We start from the raw sequence: 22,325 nt of genomic DNA on the forward strand, positions 1-22,325 counted from the left end.
ATTTTAAAAGAATGGATAAATAGACTCAAAATATATTGTTGGGGGTAATTAAGCCAAGGATCTTATAAAGCATTTTTTGGATAAAAAGTCATGTGTCTATCTTTTTTTGCTTTTTTTTTTCTTCATTCTTTTATTTTTTTAACTCATTTTTTTTGAAATATTAGACTTCAACTTTAGCATTCTTCTTTCATAAATTTTATCTTTTTTTTTACTTGAGATTCTAACCGAAGCCTCATTCACTTTTTGCCCTAAGTTCTCATCTTTGAGGTGCATACCTTTCTTTCTTTACTTTTTTTTTTTATTTTTGAAAACATTAGACTTCAATTTTAGTATTCTACTTTCTTCAATTCTATTTTCCTAAAGCTTCATTTATTTATTGCCCTCGACTTTCATTTTTAAATTTCATTTCTCTCTTTCTTTGTTTTTTTTTTTTTTTAACATTTGACTTCATCTTTAGCAATCAATTTCTTGAATTCTATTTTCCTGAAGCTTCATTCATTTTTTGTCTTGAACTCTCATTTTCGAGGTACATTTTACCTTTTTTTTTCTCTTTTTTAAACATTTACTTTCATTTTCAACTATCAACTTCTTGGATTCTATTTTCTCTTGAAGCTTTATTCATTTTTTTGCCCTGGACTTTCATATCTGAGGTGTGTATTAGATGTTATCAATATTAGATAATTTATTTAAAGTTTGGCTTTTGAAGATATCTTTATTTTATCCCCCAATGTAAAAAAAAGATCTTTGACTAGGGTTTATTTTGGGAATAATAAATTTAATAGGTTCAAATGGGTAGCAAGTGGTTAATTTTTTCTATAAGTGAAAGATAGAGTAAGATAGTCATTCATCATTTCAAACACGATCACTTAGTTAGAAGAGCAATATATTTAAAGAAATAGATAAAAAGTTTCTCTTCATTTTTATTTTCATTTTCATTTCTTTTGTTATTTGTTTTTGTTAGTTTTTAATTACAACCATCAATCATTTTTGCGTGACTAATGCCCCATCTTGTTTTCCTATTCAAGGTTCTTATGACAGTAAAAATCAGGTCATATGAGATGTTTAAAATGTGATTGCACAGTTCATAAAAAATTTTATTTTGGTTCAAAATTGTATGAAATTTTAGTAAAATAAGGAAAAAAGGTATTAAGATATGAAACAAGTTGTCTTAAGGATAAGGAATTTTGTTTCTTTTAGTCAATGTGCCTTAAAACATAAAACAACAGTTACTTGAGAAAGAAAGTTCAAGCATTTTTCATGTCTATGTCATCGAAAGAATTTGGATGGTTCAATCATATCAATAAGATTTGATACATATTAAATTACCAATAAAAAATTTAAAAGAGTATCTTAAATGGTTTTCAAAATTCAAAATAAATTTTCAAAATTAGTCTATTTTGTTTATTGCCTAAAAAATAATCATGATTTCAATATATCAAATGATAATAAGGTTCGTAAGTGGAAATTCATATCCCTTAAAAAGATTATGATTGGTGAGTAAAATTATTCAAAATGATTGAAACATAGAAGTGGTAAAGGAAAAATGTAATGGTATTGGATGAGTTTTTTTTTTTAATAGCAATCACCAATTACTTCGAGATTCTCACCATAAAAATCGTAAATTTCCTTTGAAAAAGCTTATTTTTTTTATTTGATCATGAAACCTACTTATATGGGACTTTATTGCAAATCATTTTTTTTGTGAAATGTTTTTCATTTTATGATTTTGAAAATTAATTATGTGGCACTGTTATTCAAACAAATGCATAGAGATAAATTTTAATCAAAAACATTCATTTCTTCTAAAATAAAGTTTAACAAGATTAATTTAAATAACACCTAAAGACATCATGCACATGTCATACATAAAAGGTTAAAGGTTCAAAAGAAAACTATCATATCTTGATCTTTCAATACTTAAAACCTTATTCTACATTTAACTATTCACATTTTACAACTGGACAATGTCAACTTCTAGTGTTCCATCAATTTTAGAGTTAGAATACCACTCTTAATAAGATCCTTAACTTTCTCCTTTAGCTATCTATATTTTTTAGTTAAATGGCCAACTGTCCTTATATGATAATCACACTTACCATTGAGATCATAACTCTTTGTTGATGAATTAAATGTTATTTTCAGAGGCACAAGAATGGGGTATCGACCTTCTATTAACAAAGGTAAAAGGTGAAAAATAGGGATTGAAAGTTTCTCTTGTTCATTTCTTTTTCTTTTCAGATTTTTCATTGGTCAGGTGGTAGGTTCAAATGTAGGGACAAGATTGTAAATGGTCATTTAGGGATTGGGATTGCTAAAAAACTTAGATACTAACTTGGTTGGCAAAGACATAGGCTTTGATAAATATTGCTTATGATCAAAAAAATAGGGTTGATAAAAAGGATAAAAATTGTATGGGACAAATTTCTTGGGTAGATGCCATTTAAATGTGATTGCTTGTATCTCTTATTTATTCTTTTTCGATGTATTCCCCTTTTCAACATCAATTGCATCATTCAAGTTAATCCTACTATTCTTGATTGTATTTTCTATCATTTCCCTGATAATTACCATGTCAATCTTTGAGGATATTCCCAATCATGCTTTCATAATAGGGAGTATTCAAGGATTTGACAAACAAAATAGTGAATTTTTTCTTTGACAGAGGTGGTTATACTTAGGCTGCCATAATTTTCCATTTATGTGTATATTCCTTAAAAGTTTTATTAGCTTTCTTTTTCATATTTTACAATGACAACCTATCAGGAGCCATTCTAATATATGATTGTATTGAACTAGGAAGGCCCTAGCCAAATCATTCAAGGAGCAAATCTTACTTTGATCTAGCTGAGCATACCATTTTGTTGCAGACCTGATGAGACTATTTTGAAAGCAATGGATCAACAACTCATCATCATGAGCGTGGCCTATCATTTTTTTTAATAGTATAGGGTAATGTGTGTTGAAGGGCATTTCGTTCCATCATACTTCTCAAAATATAAGACTTTAAATTTTAACAAAATGACAAGATTAGGCACTAGACCAAGCTTGTTGGCATCAACACTCCCATAGATATTATGGCCTTCAATTGTCTTTAGTCTCTTTTTCAACAAATCATATTTTTCCTTCATCACCATTTCTCTTTATAGATCTAGCACTTTTTTTATTTGCTCCCATTCTTTTAGATTATCTAAATTAGGCATATCAATGGAGTCATAAAGAGTAGGCTTAGGATTGACATTCATCTGAATTGAAGGTCACTTGGCAAAAGTATCAATATATGGTTGAAGAGTTGCTAGAAGTTTTTGTGACATATAAAGGTCTCGAACATACAGACGTGTGAACCCAAGTGGATGCAATGTTGCTTTAACAACTATTTTCCTCTTGCTCCGAGTGTTTCAATGATTTTTTTCCTTTTGTCCAACCTACTAACATCTGTTTTAATTATGCCAACTATCTATCTATATTCTATTGCATTCTCGTAACTGTTTCCTTGATCTTTCTTTAGGCCTTTTTCATTCTGTCTATCCGACTTGCATTTTTATTTTTCATGATTTTGGTACAGGCTTGAGCGTTGTAAGTGCACAAATTTAACTAATCTTGTTTATTATGACATGTTACCCTTGAACCTTTTATTAATTACCAAAATTCAAAAAATACATGACACAAATTCTATTATTAAAATTTTTAAAAATATCTTTTGACTTGATAGTTTTGACAATAGTATATTCACAATCATCATTCCTTATCCTTAGTTGACATGAAATATAATAAATTCAAACAAATGATGCATGATATGTAAGTCAAATTTTATTATTAAGAATGAGCTTAAATTCCCTATTATGTTCAAGTCAAGTTATTTAAAGGCATTCCTTCCACTTCAAAAGTTTGATGAAAACATATTTACAACTATTATTCTTTTTCACGAGCTCTTTTAGGAACACCATTATTAAAAATGAAATGTAAATAAAGACATCCATTCATAGAAAACCCAAAAGTTTTCATTCATTCTCAAAAGTTTCAATTTTACACATCATACACCATCCTAGGACTAGGGCCAAAAAGTGTGATATTAGCTTTTATTCTCCCTTGCCTCGCCTAAGAAATCCAAAAAAAATTGACTATGATTGTTGGTGAAGGTGACTCTTTTACCTTAAGGCTTTTTCTTTTTACTCATCATCTTGGCTAGTTTGATTATCACCTACAGCTACTTACTATCTTGACCTGGAATGATGAAGGATTTCTATAAATAACTAGCTTCATTTCAGCATCAAAATCCAAATATATGACTTTCATTAGTCTTTGTATCCTATGTTTCAACGTTGTGCAATTTTTCAAAGAATGGCTCATGATGCCAAGATGGTATTTATATCGAGCATTAGGGTTGTACCATTTAGGATAAGATGGTTTGAGGGGTTCGATAGGGACAGAGGCAATAGGGTAGTTTTTTTAGAGCAGTAGGTATAAATCTATATAAGACATGGGTATTGGGTCAATAAGGGTTTTTCTTTTAGTGTTGCGAGATTTTTTCTGTTCTATAGTTGGTCTACTTTGCTAGAAAAATGGTGGTCTAGTTGGTCTTAGAGTGAACTAGAAAAATTTAGGTTTGAAATTGGGTTGAGAAGGTGGTGATGGGATAGTATTTGAACAAGTGGCTGTGAAATGTGAGGTGCTGAATATGAATCCAAGTGTGAAATTCTCGGAGGTTGCATGAAGTTTGGGGAATGAATCTTAGGTATTTGGAAAGGAGGTTGAAAGTAGTCATAAAAAGGACTTAAATGCAGGTTTAGACTTAGCATAGTTGTTGATGGTTGTTTGAAACCAGGTGACTCTAGCCTAGAAATTAGAATTTTGAGCTCAATCATTTGCGTAACCAGTTCACCCATTCTTTTTTTGCTCTTGCCCAAACTTTAATCACTATTCAAATCACCCAATGCCTTAGTATGCTCAAGAAAAGTGCTAGAACTAATAAGAGCCAGTTGATCTTAATTTAATAGAATTAGAAGTGATAACAATCCTTGATGAGTGACAAACTTAACCCTACCATTACTTTTAACCATTGTTATTAATTAAGCAATCTGTTGTTTTATCTCCTAAAGTAAAATTCCTTTTAATTCAACTCTAATGTACTAATCCATACTTCTAATTGATCTCACATTTTTTCCATTCTACTTCCCACCACGACAGACGTTTTATTCCAAGACTTAGATCTAAAAATTCTACATTGTTACTCTTATTAAATGAATGCTACAAAAATAATTTTTAACTTATGTGACACATAGAGCATGTTAAGAAAAATGTTATGAAATGCAAATATCCCTAAGACAATGAATTTTTATATAAATAGGCTTAAAATGGTAAAATTTCCTTATCCATGAATGTGTACACAAGGAATGTAATGTTATGTTGTAGTGAAGGTGGGATATGAAATGCAATGCGTATTCTATGAAACTCTACCATTCATGAATCCATATGTCTGAAATGCTACAACAAGTTATACGAGTCATGAGATATATACCTATAATTAATGCAACATGCTTGTATGGAATGTATAAATCTATCAAGTGCACGAGATATGTCTACATGAAATGCTTATGTTATGTCGACCTAATGAAACTGACACTACCTTAAAATATATAATGAAATGGAGTGCAAGCACTTCCTATTAAGATACACATGGGAGGCATGTATCATTTATCAATATGTGCATAAAATGGGATGCATGTACTATAAATTGATGTGAATGGGATGCAATGTATGTATTATTTTATTATGATGTGCATCAAGTGGGATGGGCTATATAAACTACCCTATTATTTCTTTTTTTTTTGTTTTTCTTTTTTCTTTAAACATGATAAAGATGTATGTAAAAGATTAAATGAAAATGTGAAAGATGGAACAACATTCAAATTTAAATTTTTTTTTCTCTTTATGTAGAAAAAGAAAAAATTTAAGAACACACAAATTTTATTTGGCCAATAAGCATAAAAAAAAATTTAAGAAAAAACTTTATTTTGAAAATTTTTGTTTGTTTGTTCTTTTCTTTTTTGTTGGACAATGCTAAAAAATTTCTTCTTTTTATTTTAAAACATTTCTGATAATACAAATTTTGGATAATCATAAAATGAATGAACTTTATGCTAAAGAAAAATTTCCTTTTTCTTTCAAAAAAATATTTTTTTATTTATCCTTTTTCAAAATTTTAATTTTACTTACGCCATTATTGTTTTACACTATTTTAGTTTTATTTTCAACATTCATACACCTAAATACAAATTGTATTGGAATGTTTCTTTGTGCCCTAATTTAGGTAATTTTTTACAAAAATTATTGGAATGGCTCTACCTAAGGTTAATCCCCTAAAGTCCACGATATACTGAGTGTGGATTTATACATCTAAAAGGTTCTCAAATTATTCCTTACTGGCATCCATATAGGACTAGTAAGGTACTCAATCATCACCCATTAGAGGCTATAAACGGAAAGGGTTCAATCTAAGTATGAGTATTTCGCTTGCCATTGCAAAAGTGATCACCTCACTAGAGAATAGATATTTCACTCCATCCTAACAAGGTTAGAGCCCGAGTATAGAACTCATGCATGATATGAAATGTGTCATCGTGTGTGTAAGAGAATACAATATCACAATCTCTATCCTACATGCCCCACAATTTATTGAGAATAACATATACATAAAAGAAATAATGAATAAATGATATAATTAAAATGAAATGCATGTAAATTTTTATTACTATTTTTATTTAAAAACAAAATCAAAATCCAGAAGATTAATGTTAAATACCAATTAAGACCATTAAAGCAAAACTAAAGATAATATATTATTAACTTTTGGCTTGATTCTCTATAAAATTGATGTCCCCAGTGGAGTTGCGAAGCTATTATAACGGTTTTGGAGATCACTAAACGAATTTGGAAAACAAATAAAATGGAGTCACCACTAATCTTTTTTAGCTAGGTATGATTGGCCACTTATTAAAACTTACATTCTTAATAAAATTTTAAAATTAACTAACATTTATTAAAAAGAAAATTTTTAGGTCTATGAAAATAATTTGGGTTCAGGAGTCGGTTACGCATGGAGAATAATTAACACCCACATAGCACTTGTTTAAAATGGTACCAATTAATTATGTGTTATCTTTTAATATTGACTAAAATGGTTTTAATTTTTGTATTTAAAATTTGATTTTCTTAATTTTTTTTAAAAACCATATTTTTATTGTTTAGTATGCTTGAAAAATAAATAAGAACCTTATATATTGAAAAATTCTTAAAAATATTTCAATATTCTGATAATATTAAAAAAAAAAACCATCTCACCTAAAGAATTTTTAAAAATCGCTACTCGAAATTCTTAAAATCTTATTCTTGGCAACTCATATTTATTTCCATAAAATATAATATCTATAATTGTAAAAACAAATAGTATTTTCTAAAACTTATTTCTATGAGATTTATAAAAAAAAAAAAAAGAGAAATCTTTATTGAAAATTAATTTAAATGCTTAAGTACATTAACGACATTTTAGATAGATTGCTTTCCTAAAAAGTTCTAAAAAATCACTACTCAAGCTTTTTTAGGATATCATCTTTGAAGATTTTTCGTTTATTTTTTTAAAAAAATTATTAAAAGTCAAGTAATAATAATATTATCTAGAAATACATTTATTTTTTAAAAACACTCATATTTATTAAAAACAATTGTTCACATATAAAGTGAAAATTTATTATTGAAAAGAAACTTTTAAATATTCCGATACTTTGGTAATTTTTAAAAGATTATTTTTACTTAAAAAATTTTCGAAAATCACTACTCAAAACTTCTTAAAGTATCATCATAAAAAATTCATTAAAATATTTTTAATTATTATTATTATTAATTCTAAAATTATTTTTATCCCACCCTAATAGTTTTATAAGAACACAATTGTTCATAAATAAGTTTACTTCCTATAAATGCATACTAACAAGCATTAAAACATATAAATACAAGGCATAAGAAAAAAAAAATCAAATTATACCTTTTAAGACTTAAGCCCAAAACAACTTGAATAATAGGGTCTATAACAAGAGCCCAAAAGGATCCATGCTGGTTAGGCTTTCTTTGAGTAGTGCAAAAGGCTTTGGAGCGGGCTAAGCTGATGGGCTACAGGCTGGATCAGGCTGATGGGTTACAGGCTGGGTCAATTCTGGGTCAAGTGGACCCACCCGATTCTTCATTCTCCTTTTTTTTTGTTTTTTAACTATAAATTCTTTGTTTTTTTTTAGACGTTTTTATCCTTCTAAAAAAAAAAAACTAACTTTCTTTGAAAAAATCCTCCAAGCAGAAACTGGTAACAAACTGCTGCCCTTGCTACCTCTCGCTGCTGCTATCGTCATTTGTCGCTCCGACCAGCGGAGCTCCTCGTACGCTGCCACTACTGGTTCTTTTTTTTTCTTCTTCTTTTTTCCTTCCCCCTCTCTTTTTATTCTTTTGGTCTGGCGCTCCAAGCGAAGAGCCCCTTTCTTTTCTTTTGAAAAAATTTTTGTGTCTGATCTGACCATTGTTTTCTTTCCTTTTTTTACAGGGTTGCTTGGTGTTGGTTTCCTCCCTCAAGGGGATTGTGATTTGCTTTGTTTTTTTTTTTTGTTGTTTTTTTTTTCTCGGTATGATTGTGGAAGTGGAAAAGGGTATTTGATGGTGGTTTCTGGTGGATTGTTTGAAGGCATGAGGAATGGCTTTACCACGGGTTTTAGCTGTGAAGTGGTTAGTTTTTGGTTGGTGGGGCTGTGGTTGTGCCGACGAGTAGGCTAGGCTTAGGTTTGCTGTCGAGAAGGGCTTGGATGTTGAGGTGTTTGGGGGGTGTTGGCCTGAAGCAGGCAAAGGGTGCAAGGATTTGGCTCGTATTGGTGACTATTGCGGGGTTTGTGTGAGGCACATTGGTGCTAGGCCGGGGCAAGGGTCTTGTGTGACTTGGTGATTGAATTTGGGGTTCAGTTGGGTAAAGATTTGGGTTTTAGTATATGCTGGGTCTGGGGCTAGGTGAAAGGGATTGGTGCTTGGAAATGGTTTGGAGTGGGTTGAAAGGTGCCGAGAAGGGGCTAGCAGGGTCTTGGCGAGATTTTAAAAATAGCGACTGTAGTGCGTGGGAGATATTGGTGTTGAGCTGAAGGCAAGGGTTTTGGGGGCTAGTGCTAGGTTGAGGGCTCGTTGTAGGAGTGGGTTATTGGTGGAAAATGGGTGCTTCCCCTTGGTGTTCAGTTTTTGTGATTTTTAGTCTGAATGATTGCAACACAGTCCAAAATATTCAGAATGCAAAGTAGTGGAGTTGAGAATGGGCTGTGGAGTGCAGTATGGTGGAGCAATGGGCAGGATAGTGGTTAGGCAGTGCAAAGTCTGAATATTCGTAGTGGCTGCCGGCCACTTCCTCTGATTTTAGTTTCTTTCTGTTTTTATTTGTTTCCTCTCTTTTATTTTAATTTAATTATAATAATATCAATAATTTAACTAATTAATTATTTATTTATAATTTTTCAATTAATTTAATTAATTCTAAAATATCAATAAAATAAAAAATAATTAATTTCGAACAAATTCGAACAAAATCATTTGATTTAATACTTAAATAGACTCAAATAAAAATATACAAATTGAGCTTAAAAAATCATATAAATTTAAATTAATTTGGATAAAATTGAATGTCTACACAAATCATAAAATATGAATCCAAAGAATCATTTTGCAGTAGATAACATTATTAGATCTAAATTTATGAGCAACATGTAACACATTTCAATTAAAATTTTATTTCCATATCAAAATAGTGCATTTAATCATTATTCACTATGTTTTATTGTTTCCACCATTTTGGCTTTGACTAAAAAAATTAATCATACAAATAGTATATGATTTAAATCCATTTCTAATCTAAATAACATCTTAATTGATAATAAAATCTACAAAATAGTCTAACTTTTTCTTTTTTAAAGTCTACATTAATCAATGTGGCAAATATTGAAATGGTTAAATAATCTTAAAATTGTAATTCTATTTAACACCTTAATAATAAGGACTTTATTCATTAATGTGTTATCTTTTAAATATTAATGCTTTACTAGGATGATTAGACCCAGGATTGTCCCTAGCCTTTTGTTTTTGAAGAAATACAAACTCCAAAACAATTAAACTTAAGGATGAAGGGGTTTATTCTTACCTTATGTAAATATTCGACAAAGACAAGTGTGGAGCATGTGATCCCTTTGCCAAAACCAATTGGGCAAATTACATCTACAACTATATATAAAAACAGTCCCCCAACTTCCCCAACTCCAATGTTTTCCACATAATGAATGTCATTTAAATTCGAAGATAGATTTGGGCATAAATGATGTTTCAACTGAACCTTTTTAGAAACTCAATTTTGATGAGTTACTTTCTCTTTCTATTTTCTTCTCTTCTTTTTGCCTTGGCTACCGCACTCTTCATCTTGGACGTCGTTATTGTCATCCACACCTTTGTGAGCTTTCGGGTCAACCTTCGGTTTAATTTTTGGTGATTTGTGTGGGAACAAGGTTGACTGGACCAATCTCCAGCGGACACTCCTTCGTTCTTGTTGGTTGGTGCTGTTAACAATTAGTACTTCTGGCTTTCTCTTCTCAGCTGATTCATCTATGAAATTAAGGTTTATCCAATCTTAGTTAGGAAAATTTTGGGTTTTGAGTGATGATATTTAGGCTTTTTATTTTTTGGATTTTTGAACATGATCTAGGAGAAAGAGAAAATGGGACAAAACAAGGATTTTTTTCCCACACGTTGTGAGTAAAAAAGGCTGTTCAGATTTCTATAGAATTTATTACAAATTATGTCTTTGTCTTTGCATGTCATAGAAACATAAAAGATCTTATGGTGGTATCTTTTATTGATTTCTAGTAAGTTTTTTTGGTTTTTAAATTTTTGGGTTTTGTTTTTCGACATTGGTATGACGAGTGATTGATTTGAATGTGAAATACTTCAGCATGGATTCATTAAAAAATATGTCTTTGTTTTTGCATGTCATAGAAACTCAAAAGATCTTATGGTGGTTTTTTTTACTGGTTTCTAGTAAGTTTCTTTCGTTTTTAAATTTCTAGGTTTTGTTTTTTATTCTTGATTTTTGGGGCGCATTTCTAAGACTATCAAAATTTATAACATTTTATACATAACAACAATAGAGTTGTCCCAAGACATTCGGTTTGCAAAATTGCCCTGTTTGGATGCTTAATGAGATCAAGATAAAGATGGAATTGTATCTTGCTTATATATGTGATTGGACATATCTTTGAGGCATTTTATGCGATTATTTATGCACCGTTGCCATTTCAGACCTTTTATTTCTTTCCTTTGTTTTTTGGATTCTTTATTAAGCATTAACATTGATATTTGATGCAATTTATGCACTTAAACAAAAACAAGAATAAAATTTTCTTCTTTCTTTATCTATTTTATGCTATCGATTGTTTGGAATTGTATCTTTTAATATTTTGTTAGATTGATTTGATGTTATAAGTCTCTATTAATCTTTAATTTTGTTATTAACATATTAATTGATAGACAAGTATAGTAGGGGAATAAACTTGATATATAAGATCTTGATTTGGAATTATATTAATTTATTATAATTTTTGGGTGTGTTAATCATAGTTGCTAATGCTATGCGTGTTTTTTTTTCTGACAAATTTCAATTGTGCTTATGTTATATAGACCTTGAGGAATTGAAAACCAGGCGCTTGATTTTGTGATGCTTTTTATGTAAATGGTTGTGGAGAACTTATTGCTCTTTTGATGCATGAAGATGGATTACAATATGCAAGTCAAAGTCCAATCCCACCTTGAAGTACGTTATTCTTTATTTTTAATTTTTTACCATCATTCATTCTATTTTATGCTATTGATTGTTTAGAATTGTATACTTTAATATTTTGTTGGATTGATTTCATGTTGTAGGTCTTTGTTAAATGCATATAAGGCACGGAAATCAAAATGTTTAAGTTTGTTATTATAGTATGAATTGATAAACAAATATAGTAGGAGAATAAACTTGAAAAATGAGATTTTGATTTCAAGTTATATTAATTTATTACAATTTCTAACATAGCTAACAAGTAAGTTGCTATTGATGTATTAAGATATGATAAGATTTGAGTATCTGATAGTCCTGTTGTTATGGAATCCTGCTAGATAAAAAATATAAGGTGTACACTCATCGACTTGAATAACTAACATCAAACATATGACGTTTTATTCCATCCAAAATAGTTGTGCTGAGTTTTAACACTTTGTTTAAAGATTATTTCTTTTAATAATTTTTTATTTCATAGATTGAAGCATAAGTAGGGAGACTTATATTAATTCAGAGTATCTTCTCTTATATGGTGGAGATGTTCCAAATACTAAAAAAGGATACTATAGCTCCAAATCTAGGTAATATAAAGATTATATGAATCTTAAAGTTGATTTTTCTTTTAGATTTTTTTAGGTTAAATTGTTATTTCAAATTAGATTTCTTAATGTTTATAATTAAATAAAATGTTTCTTCAAATGCAGGTATTGTCTTGAAGACTCATTATATAAGACTTTGGTAGCAAGAAAAATCATTCTTTGTGATGAGGTAAATGGTGGGGAAGGTGTAATAGCTATAGGAACTGTTGGTGCTATAATGCAAGATTACTCAGATTCTGCCTTCAATTTCCCCTTACCTATTTCTTGCTTAGGTTTCAGTCATACAAGTGAAGTTTTAAGCTACTTGAATTCAACAAGACTTTTTTTTCAAAAAAAAATTCTTTCTCATATATAATTCATTACTGAAACTGTGAAAAATATAATTAAATTACCTTTCTTGCCATGTTTCAATAGAAAACCAATAGCAACAATATTCAAAAGTATTGGAGAAATGGATGAATTGGCCCCATATGTAATTTCATTTTCATCAATGGTGCCTAACATTTTGCAATGAACATTTTCAAGGTAAATGAAATAAAATTTCTCCGTTTCCTATATGATGTATCAATTTTTTTCTTACACCAAACTTGGAACATATATTTCTTAATTTCTCCATCTACAGCCTGACTTAACCATACCTGGAGTTAACATGTTGGTGGCCTGGTCCCAAGGTACAATTGTAATAGTATTTGAAGGGGACAATAGAGTAGTTCCCTACAAAATACTCTTTGGTACATCCATGTCTTACCCATATGCAACTGTTGCAACAACCTACATCATGTCATTTAATCCAACATGGCCTCTTGCTGGTATTAAGTCTGCTCTAATGATTACAGGTATTAGTTTAAAACAAAACCCAAAGTTACATATTTTGAAAGCTTTACATATAACTATTTTATCCTATTTTTGATGTCTTCTACAATTGTTCAATTGCATATTGAGATGCTTTCTTTAAGGTTTGATAAGGTACTATTTATAGTAATATTTTTTATATTAAATGCAACTGTTAATATTCAATGTGATAATTTCATGGCATTGGAAAAAAATATTTACTTAATAAAGTAACCTTAGCAAATTCCTTATTCATTTAAGAGTCATTTAACTGCCTACTTTTCATATTGTAGATAATTTAACGTACTTAATCTAGAAAAAAATTTTGAAATTATTGTTATTGGATGTGATTTTCATGTATTTATGTAACTTTATATTGATGTCTCGCACTTCTCTTTCTCTTGAATCTATTTATATTCCTATATGTCATCATGGATGCTTTGAATATTGACAAATGGAAAGCTAGTAATGCAAGGTAATTTTCTCTTACTAATAGCTTATAAAAGCTACTTGTCTTTTTCATCTTTGCCTTGGTCCACATTTAGAGGTTTGTTTTCTACCACTTCAGCTAACCCTTGAAGATGGTTGTTGTCTGCTTAGTTGAGGACTACAACCACTGTCCCATTGTTTAAAAGATTTTGGAGTTTCTTGCCAAGGTAAAAAACCATCAAAAGCTTCTATCACTGTATGACTTTTTTATACAAGTCATTTCATTATGGGAAAATAAAGTTGATTTATATCATTTTAATTGTTCAATGCTTTATTTTATTTTATTATCATTTTAAATGTTCTCACATTTTTACAGATTAATTTAATCAAATGTTAATAATAAATCTGAAGTGAAGCCCAAGCATCATTATAGTAGTTAATCACTTGGTCCCTTACAGACTAACAGAACGGGGCTTATGATCTAAGGGTTCTTGTTCAAAAAGTTTTCATACTATTTCATGATTAACTCTATAAAATTTGGAGTTTCACCTTTATACAACCAATAGCCGTATAATTTTATTAAACCATGTAAACAACATAAAATGATGTATTATAATTAATAATCTTGATATAGTATTCCTACTTGTAACTCGTTAACTGATAAATAATTTTGCAAGCATTAAAAATATGTTGTAAAACTCTATTTGTAGTACACTTCCTTTTACATTTATTGTGAACAAAGGCCAATCAATGGGTTCTATTATCATTAACCCATTTTTTTTTTCAATTATCTTGTTAAATATTGAATAGATTCAACCAATTGGAATTCATGTCTGGCAATAATAGCCATAGTTCAACACAGGTTTGAAAATTCTTATTTCAACCCTTTCAATGTTTAGAGATTATTAAGCTATTGATATGTGAAAAGTTCACACACTAAACAGAAGTTAATATAAGAAATCTATTAATGCAAAACATTCCTTATGAATTTATGTGAATTTCAAATAAAGCAAGTTTGGACTTAACTTTCGCTTCAATTTCAAAATAAATCTGTCTTGTCTACCATCATCACCCTTCATTAAAAATTTCATAAAACTAAAAAAAATAAAACCTTAAGATTGCTAAAACATGAGGTTTGGTAAAAATGAGAAAATTGATGATAGTTTTTAAGGTGTGTAACTGCCATAACGGTTTTAGGACTACTAAACAAAAATTTTAATAATGTGAAAATAAAAGGAGTTGTCATCAATCTTTTTGGTTCGATGTGATTGGTCACCTACAAGCTTATTTTTTTAATAAAATTTTAAAATAAATTAAAACTTCTTAAAAAGACAAATTTTGTTTGATTTGCAAAAACAAATTTGAGTTCAAGAGTACAGTTATACATAGAGAAGCATTAGCACCTCATAATGGCCATTTTAAAAAAGGGTACCAACTGATCTTATGTTATTTTTTTACTTTGATAAAAATGGCCTTAATTATAATATTTAAAATAATCTTGTTAATTTTTTTATATTTTACAAAAATCTTTTTAAAACCTTTTATACAGGAATAACATAAAAATCTTTAGTTTTGGAATATTTTCTAAATTCCACAATATTGAGGTGAAATTTCAAAGAATATTTTTCGATTTGGGATTCTCATAATAATCTTCAAAATTTGGCGTAATATTTTTTCATAAAAAATAATTATTAAGAAGCTTTTTAATATCTAGGTGGGGTTTGAAAGGTTATTTTAACTTAAAAATATTTATTTTTATTTTTAAAAAATAAATTTCCAAAATCGTCATTTATTACTTTATATTTTTTTGACAATAACAAAATGCATGATGAAGCATAAAGTAGACAAATGATACAAATTAAAAGATTCAAATGATCGATTGAATTCATCGTTAGACGTTTAATTTTATCTCTTTTTATTATTTGTTTATCATTCATTTAAAAACATTTAGTGATAAAAGGAATTTTATTTATTATTATTTGTTATTATTATTATTTTTTTTTAGTTGAAAATTTTTCTATAATTCCCCATACTTAGGTGAAATTTAAGAAAATTAATCCTCTATTTAAGAAATTCTCATAATTATTTTTAAATAAAAATGAAAATTTAGTTCTGAGTTTAGTTTTTCCCAAGAACTCCTAAATTTTACTATATCTAAAAACATTCCACGATTTTCCACTATTCGATCCCTTTGAAATTTTAGTATGTTGCTATTCTCTCATTGACCTTCATTTTCGCCATTTAAATCTCCCAAAAAATCACCATCATTTGCCACCAACATTACTGTTGTTGTCTGTTACTGCCATTAACGATGGTTTTCACCATCCTTTTGCTTTTCTTTCTTCTCCTCCAAGTTTCAAGACCCAAACCATCTCAAATTAGCCAACTCGAAACCCGTTAGCACTTTTTTATATTTATTTTATATTTTTTTTAGGTGTTGTTCAACACTTCTTCTCCATTAATCTAAGGGATGTGTTTGATTTTTTTGTTTTCTTTGTTTTTGGTTTTTTAGGATGTTGTGGCTTGATGTGGGGATGTGTGTGTGTGTAAGTGGGCTGTTGAGGAAATGGTTGATAGTGGAGTATTTGATGAACTTGTGCTTAGAGTCAGTTAGGGGTAAAACAAGAGTCAAAAATAAAAAGCTAAAAATAGGGGAGGCATTTGGAGAAGGAAAATCTGGAAAGCTGGATACAATGGCAAATATAATTTCAGTTATTTTTTTTTTACTTTTTAATTTTTGTAAATTTTCAATTAATTAAAGTAATTAATTTTTAAAAAATGAAATTGGGCCTTCAAAATTAAATTTGGACTCACATTGAACTTTAGGCCTTTAAGCTCGAATAACTGAATTTCAGCCTATGCAAAATAATTCGAAAGCAATTAATCCTAAACAAACCCGAACAAGCTTAATTCAATTTAATTGTTTAAGTCAACCCAAATCAAAAGGTTCAAATCGAGCATAAAACAGATACATTCGAATCGACATAAACAAAATTAGGTGTTTATAGCTATCATTCTTTGCAAATTACTAAGAATCAATAATATGATAAAAACATAAACAACAATTTTTTTCGGAGTCAATGATTTGATGTTTTTTTTCAAAAGTTTGTTTTAACTTTGTGATTTTTTTTTTGGACTTTTGTTTTTTATTTTTTGAATTTGTATAGTGTTTTTGGATTTTTTGTTTTTGGTTTTCTTTGGAATTTTCTTGAATTTTTTTAATTTTTTTTAGTTCCTTTCATTAAGGGTTTCATAACTTTTAAAAATAGATCTAAAAGCTCATCTAGTTAGAGGCTCTACAATTTTTGAAAATATATCTAAAAGCTTTTTTTCTTAAAGGCTCCACAACTTTTAAAAATAAATATAAAAACTTCTCTCGTTAGGAATTCCACAACTTTTGAAAATAGATTTAAAAAGTCCATTCCTTAAAGGCTCCATAACTTTTGAAAATAAATTTAAAAGCTATTCTTATTAGAGGTTCTATAACTTTTGAAATTATAACATAATAACTCCAAAATTATGCCTTGAGGTCTTACAAATCTGGACATTAAAACAGATTCAGCTCAAAAGGTTTACAAATCTTGCCTGAAGGACTTTAAAACTTTCTTTTTTAGAAATTATATCTAGAGGTCCTACAAATTTGGACATTGAAACAAATTTCACTTAGAAGGCTTATGAACTTTGCCCAGAGGACTTTAAAATTTTCTTATCTAGGAAATCTTTAAAATTCTCAACGTTTTCTTTTCTAAAATAACAAATGCTTCTAACTAATATCATATTCGTTTTTTCATTTTCTTTGACAACTTTTTGATGATGAGCCTTAAGGTCTTACAAATATTCAAAGATTTTGCTATAAAGATTTACGAATGTTATCCAAAGGACTTAGAGATTAAGCCTGAATGTCTTATAAATCTTGAAATCTATCAATGCTTCTCTGAATAGAGGTTCTACAACTTTAAAAAATTTAAAACATCTTGCCTTGGAGGATTTGTGAATAGTTCTTATTTTACTTGGATGACTTACAAATTGTTCTAATATTTAGCTGGAGGTTTTATAAATTGTTTTCTAAAAATTTCCTTCTTAAAAAAAATAAATGTTCAATTTTTAAGATTTCTTAAAACTTGGATATCACCAAAAAAAAAAAAAAAGAGATAACTTTATATATCACCATCGAGGAAATGTAAACTTTGGATATTGTCACTAAAGATGATTCATATATTACAACTGAGGAAAACTCAAATATCACTACTGAGGAGAACTCAGATATCACCACCGAGATAATATAGATGATTTTGATATCACCATCGAAAAGAACTCAAATATCACCTTTAAGAGAACTTAGATATCACCATCGAGAGAATACAAATAAATAATTTTGGATATCACCACCAAATGATTTTAATGAAATTCATACTTGAATACTTAGATATTACCATTGAATGATTTTAAAAAAATTTGAATATCATCACCGAAAAAGTTTTAAAGAAAACTTGATCTCAACATTTTTCTTAATTGACACCAACTTCATTGAGCTTAATAGCTATGCTGACTAGTTACATTGAGCTTGAAAAATCTCATTGGTGCCAATTAAACTGAGTTTAAACCTTATTGGTACAAGCTAAATTGGGTTTAAATCTTATTAATGCCAGTGAAACTGGCTTAGATCTTATTAATGTTAGCTAAATTAGGCTTAAATCTCATTGATGCCAACTAAACTAGGCTTAAATCTTATCAGTGCCAGTTAATTTGGGTTTAAATCTCATTAGTGGTCATTAAATTGAGTTTAAAATTTGAATACTAGCTAAACTAGACTTAAATCTGATTTCATTATTATATCTTATCTTTTTCATTCATTTTTTCAAGAACCATTTTGCCTTTTATGCATCCTTTTTCGACTCTTTAAACTTTTTTGATATTTTGGCCTCTTGTTAAACTACTTTTTCTTTTTCTTATTTTTTTCTCCTCTTTTCCCTGATATATTTCTTTATCTTTTTTTTGCTTTCATTTTTTTTTCAAACTCTTTTCTAAAAAATGTTCTTTTTTATTTTTTCATGATTTAAAATGTTTATGTTTACTATCTCTTTTTTTTTTCAATATTTACAAAGTTAACAAATGCAATGTTGACACAAATGTCTATTCTCAACAAACGATGTAAATGCAAATGTCTTTATGTAAATGCAAGAATCCATGTCATGATGGAACTTTTTCATGATGAGATACTCAATGCAAATGTAAGTGACCTTTTCATGATGCAGATGCCAATGTTTTTTTTTTTTTCCATGCGGATGACTAGACAATGATACAAATGCAATTTTTTTTCATAAGACAAATGTACCAAACAAAGATGCAATTACAAAAAAAAATGTTTTTTACTAGCAAATTTTCTTTTCATTATGCTAATGCCTTTTACTAATGCAAATGCTAATGTTCATATTTGATATAGATGCCCTAAAGGTATAAATACAAATTTACAAATTATTTTTTCAATAATGCAAATGTCCCCTACAATTAAAAAATTTTATTTAAAAATGGTGAACCCGTGCAAATGCAAAAATTTTAATGATGTATATGCCCTAACATGGATGGAAACACTAATATTTAAAATGGTGATGTAGATATAGGTCAAAAAATGTAAATGTTAAAAATACCATTTTTTAAAAAAATTTTCTTTCTCAATTCTACCAACTCTTTATTGCCCTTCTAATTAAATCTTTAACTTTTTTCAAAATGATCTCGACTTACCGTTCTCATATTTCTTCACCTATTTTGATCTTGTTCTTTATCGATTTTTGCTTTCTTTGCTTTTCAAATAGGCTTTCTTGATTTTTCTTTCATTTTCTAATACACTTTAATTTTATTTCCACCTTTAACATACAATATGCAACATGCATTTTAGATTCGATTGCAAAATCAAAAAGACAAAGCACTATGTACCTTCTATAAAAATCTTTTTCTTTTTTGTTTTTAACAACATTAATTTTTCAATGAAAAATATTTTTCTTTTTGGAATCCAAACTAATCTAAACATTCTCACAATTTGATAATTATCATTTGCATTAAAGATGATTTCTTTATTTTTCACAAAAATGTGTGACTAGTCACTTAATTTTTTTTTTAAATGACTAACAAAATTGTCCCACATAATTAAATTTCAAGGTCAAAGATAAAGAAGTATCCAAGCAAATATGACTTTGAAGTCTTTTGAAAATTGTCATTCCCTATTAGAAGTGAAAAAGGTGACAGCGGATTGAATGGTTTAACAAGCCACGATTTCGTTCGTTCAAGAAGGCTTCGCAACTTGAGGGAAATAAAAGGGATGTATACTTTCCTTGTAGACTCAGAAATGAAATATAAATTTTGTAAAAAGCATGAATTCCTTGAAAACCAAACATGTTTTGTAAGCATAATTACCTATAATGGCCTTAACCCTATTAAAACAACTACCTTAGGCAGTTTACTTGGAATGAAAAAAAAAAACTACCACAGGTAGTTTACAAACCAAAATGAATTGCCGCCCATCATTAAAAAAAAATAAAGATGGCATTCAGCCATTTTTAACAAAAAGGTGAGAAAGTTTTCTTTTTTACAACATAAAAACGAAAAAGAAATTAACAAAAGTAGAGAGAGCAATCAAGTAGGTATTGAATAACTCTTAGTGAGGAAATCTTGCATTATTACGTTGTGGAATCAAATAATTTTTGTATTGTGATCTTTTTTAATGACTAGTGATTCAAGTTAGATTTTCACTTTCGTTTCTGCTTAACAAGTAAGTATATATGATTATGTTCATATATGTTTTGCATAAAAATTTATCTAACATTAGTATTAGAGCCAAGTTGGCTTGTTTTCTGGTTCGTTTGTATGTTTTGCATAACTAAAAAAAATATGATATGTTTTTGCATGATTATAAACATCTATAGAAGTTGACATAATTTTTGTATTCTAGATATAACTAATGTTGTTGGGATAATTCTTGGAATAAGAAAATGCCATTAGTGTTTTGTCATTTTGATAATTTTTTTCAATTTTAAGCAAAATTTTTAAAAAAATTATCCTTATTAACTTTGGGATGTTGGATCAAAAAAGAATAATTGATATGAGTCTTAATCAATTTTTGGACTTGTGTTGACTCATGAATTCATGATTTTTTGTCATATGTTATTATAGAAAATCATGACTATTTTTGTGAGGATTTCTATCATTCCGAGGGCATTGGTGTAATTTTTTAGAGTCATAAGGCTAAAGGTAGAATTGAGGCAATACCTAATGGATCCAAATGATGATATTGAGAGGCATATCAACAAGGTCAATGGCATGATCTAAGAATTGATCTAGTGTGATAACATGCACATTAGGAATGACTAGATCAAATATGAAATGTTGATTGATACATTTTTGACACCTAGACAAAAAAATCTTTTTTAAGATATTTAAATGTCTTTGAGAAATGATCTTAAGCATGAACCATTAATTAAGAGTTTTGTGAAGGAATACATGAAAATGGGAGCAAAGAGGAGTGTGACCCTTTCAGTCTACTTAACTTTTCATAATAGGAAACACTAAATTCTCTGACCTCTGTGGATAGGTAATGTGAATGCAAAACTATCAAAGAAATTTTTAAAATCTATCCTTATTCTTAAACAAGTCATTCAAAATGATTAAGAACATGTTTTATTAACATTTAGTATATATATTTATGTTTTTATTATGAAAATGTTTTTGGATTTGACTTATGTTTTTTTGTAAGACTTGCTTGTTTGAAATTAGTATGTATATGTTATTGGTTATAGGTTGGTAATCTTATAGTTAGTGAGAGTTCTAAGATAAATGATTTGTTTTATCTTAGAATGATTGATTTTTCACACTAAAATAAATTAGTGATAATCAAACACATTTTTAAAAAAATAGAATTTGATTGCAAACCTAATGATATTTAGGTCTCATTTTAATGTGAATGATTGTCACTATTTTATTTGTGACATTATAGAGAAATTAGAAGTGTGAAATGCTAGGCATTAATTAGTGCATAATATATCTCTTGAATGTAGAATTATACATAGAAATGGTTTTTGCTTCTAAGAATATTTTTGCTGAGTTAAATAAGGGTGAAAAGCTGAATGGGGATAATTATGATATCTGAAATATGAAAATCCAATATGTACTTGATGAACAAAAGGATCTTGATGTTCTGAACAATGTTCTTAATGAGCTCGATGAAGGGAATACATTCTAGTCTAAAAAAGACTGAAAGGCATATGAAACCTGAAAAAAAGCATTTTATTGTACAAATTACGTTGCTTAGCAATATAGAGAATAATATTATGCGCAAGTTTCAATCTCATGGAATAATTAAAAAAATGTGGAGTGCTTTGAAAGCAAAGTTTGGTGCAACTTCGGTTACCAGACTTAGATAGTTCATTATTAAATTTGACACATACAAGAAACAGCCTAATTATAAAATAAGATAGCATGTAAGAGAGATGTTAAACATGATAAGTGAGCTAAAAGAGGCTCTCTACACTCTAACAGATGAGCAATGGTTCAAGCTATTATCTATTATTTACTACACAGCTAAAAGTATATGAAAGTGT

The 22,325-nt window shown here is 28.7% G+C and overlaps 1 long non-coding RNA gene across 1 annotated transcript; it reads left to right on the top strand.

Moving 5' to 3' along the window:
- The first annotated feature begins 8,030 nt into the window (after positions 1–8,030).
- LOC149516408 (uncharacterized) lies at positions 8,031–9,512 on the top strand. Its single transcript, XR_016345963.1, has 2 exons — positions 8,031–8,440; positions 8,585–9,512. It is a non-coding gene; the product is annotated as an uncharacterized LOC149516408 (long non-coding RNA).
- The last annotated feature ends 12,813 nt before the right edge of the window (positions 9,513–22,325 follow it).

This window comes from Durio zibethinus, chromosome 10 (genome assembly GCF_047325235.1).
Source record: "Durio zibethinus cultivar Kanyao isolate XHJ-2024 chromosome 10, ASM4732523v1, whole genome shotgun sequence".
Classification (NCBI taxonomy): Eukaryota; Viridiplantae; Streptophyta; class Magnoliopsida; order Malvales; family Malvaceae; genus Durio; species Durio zibethinus.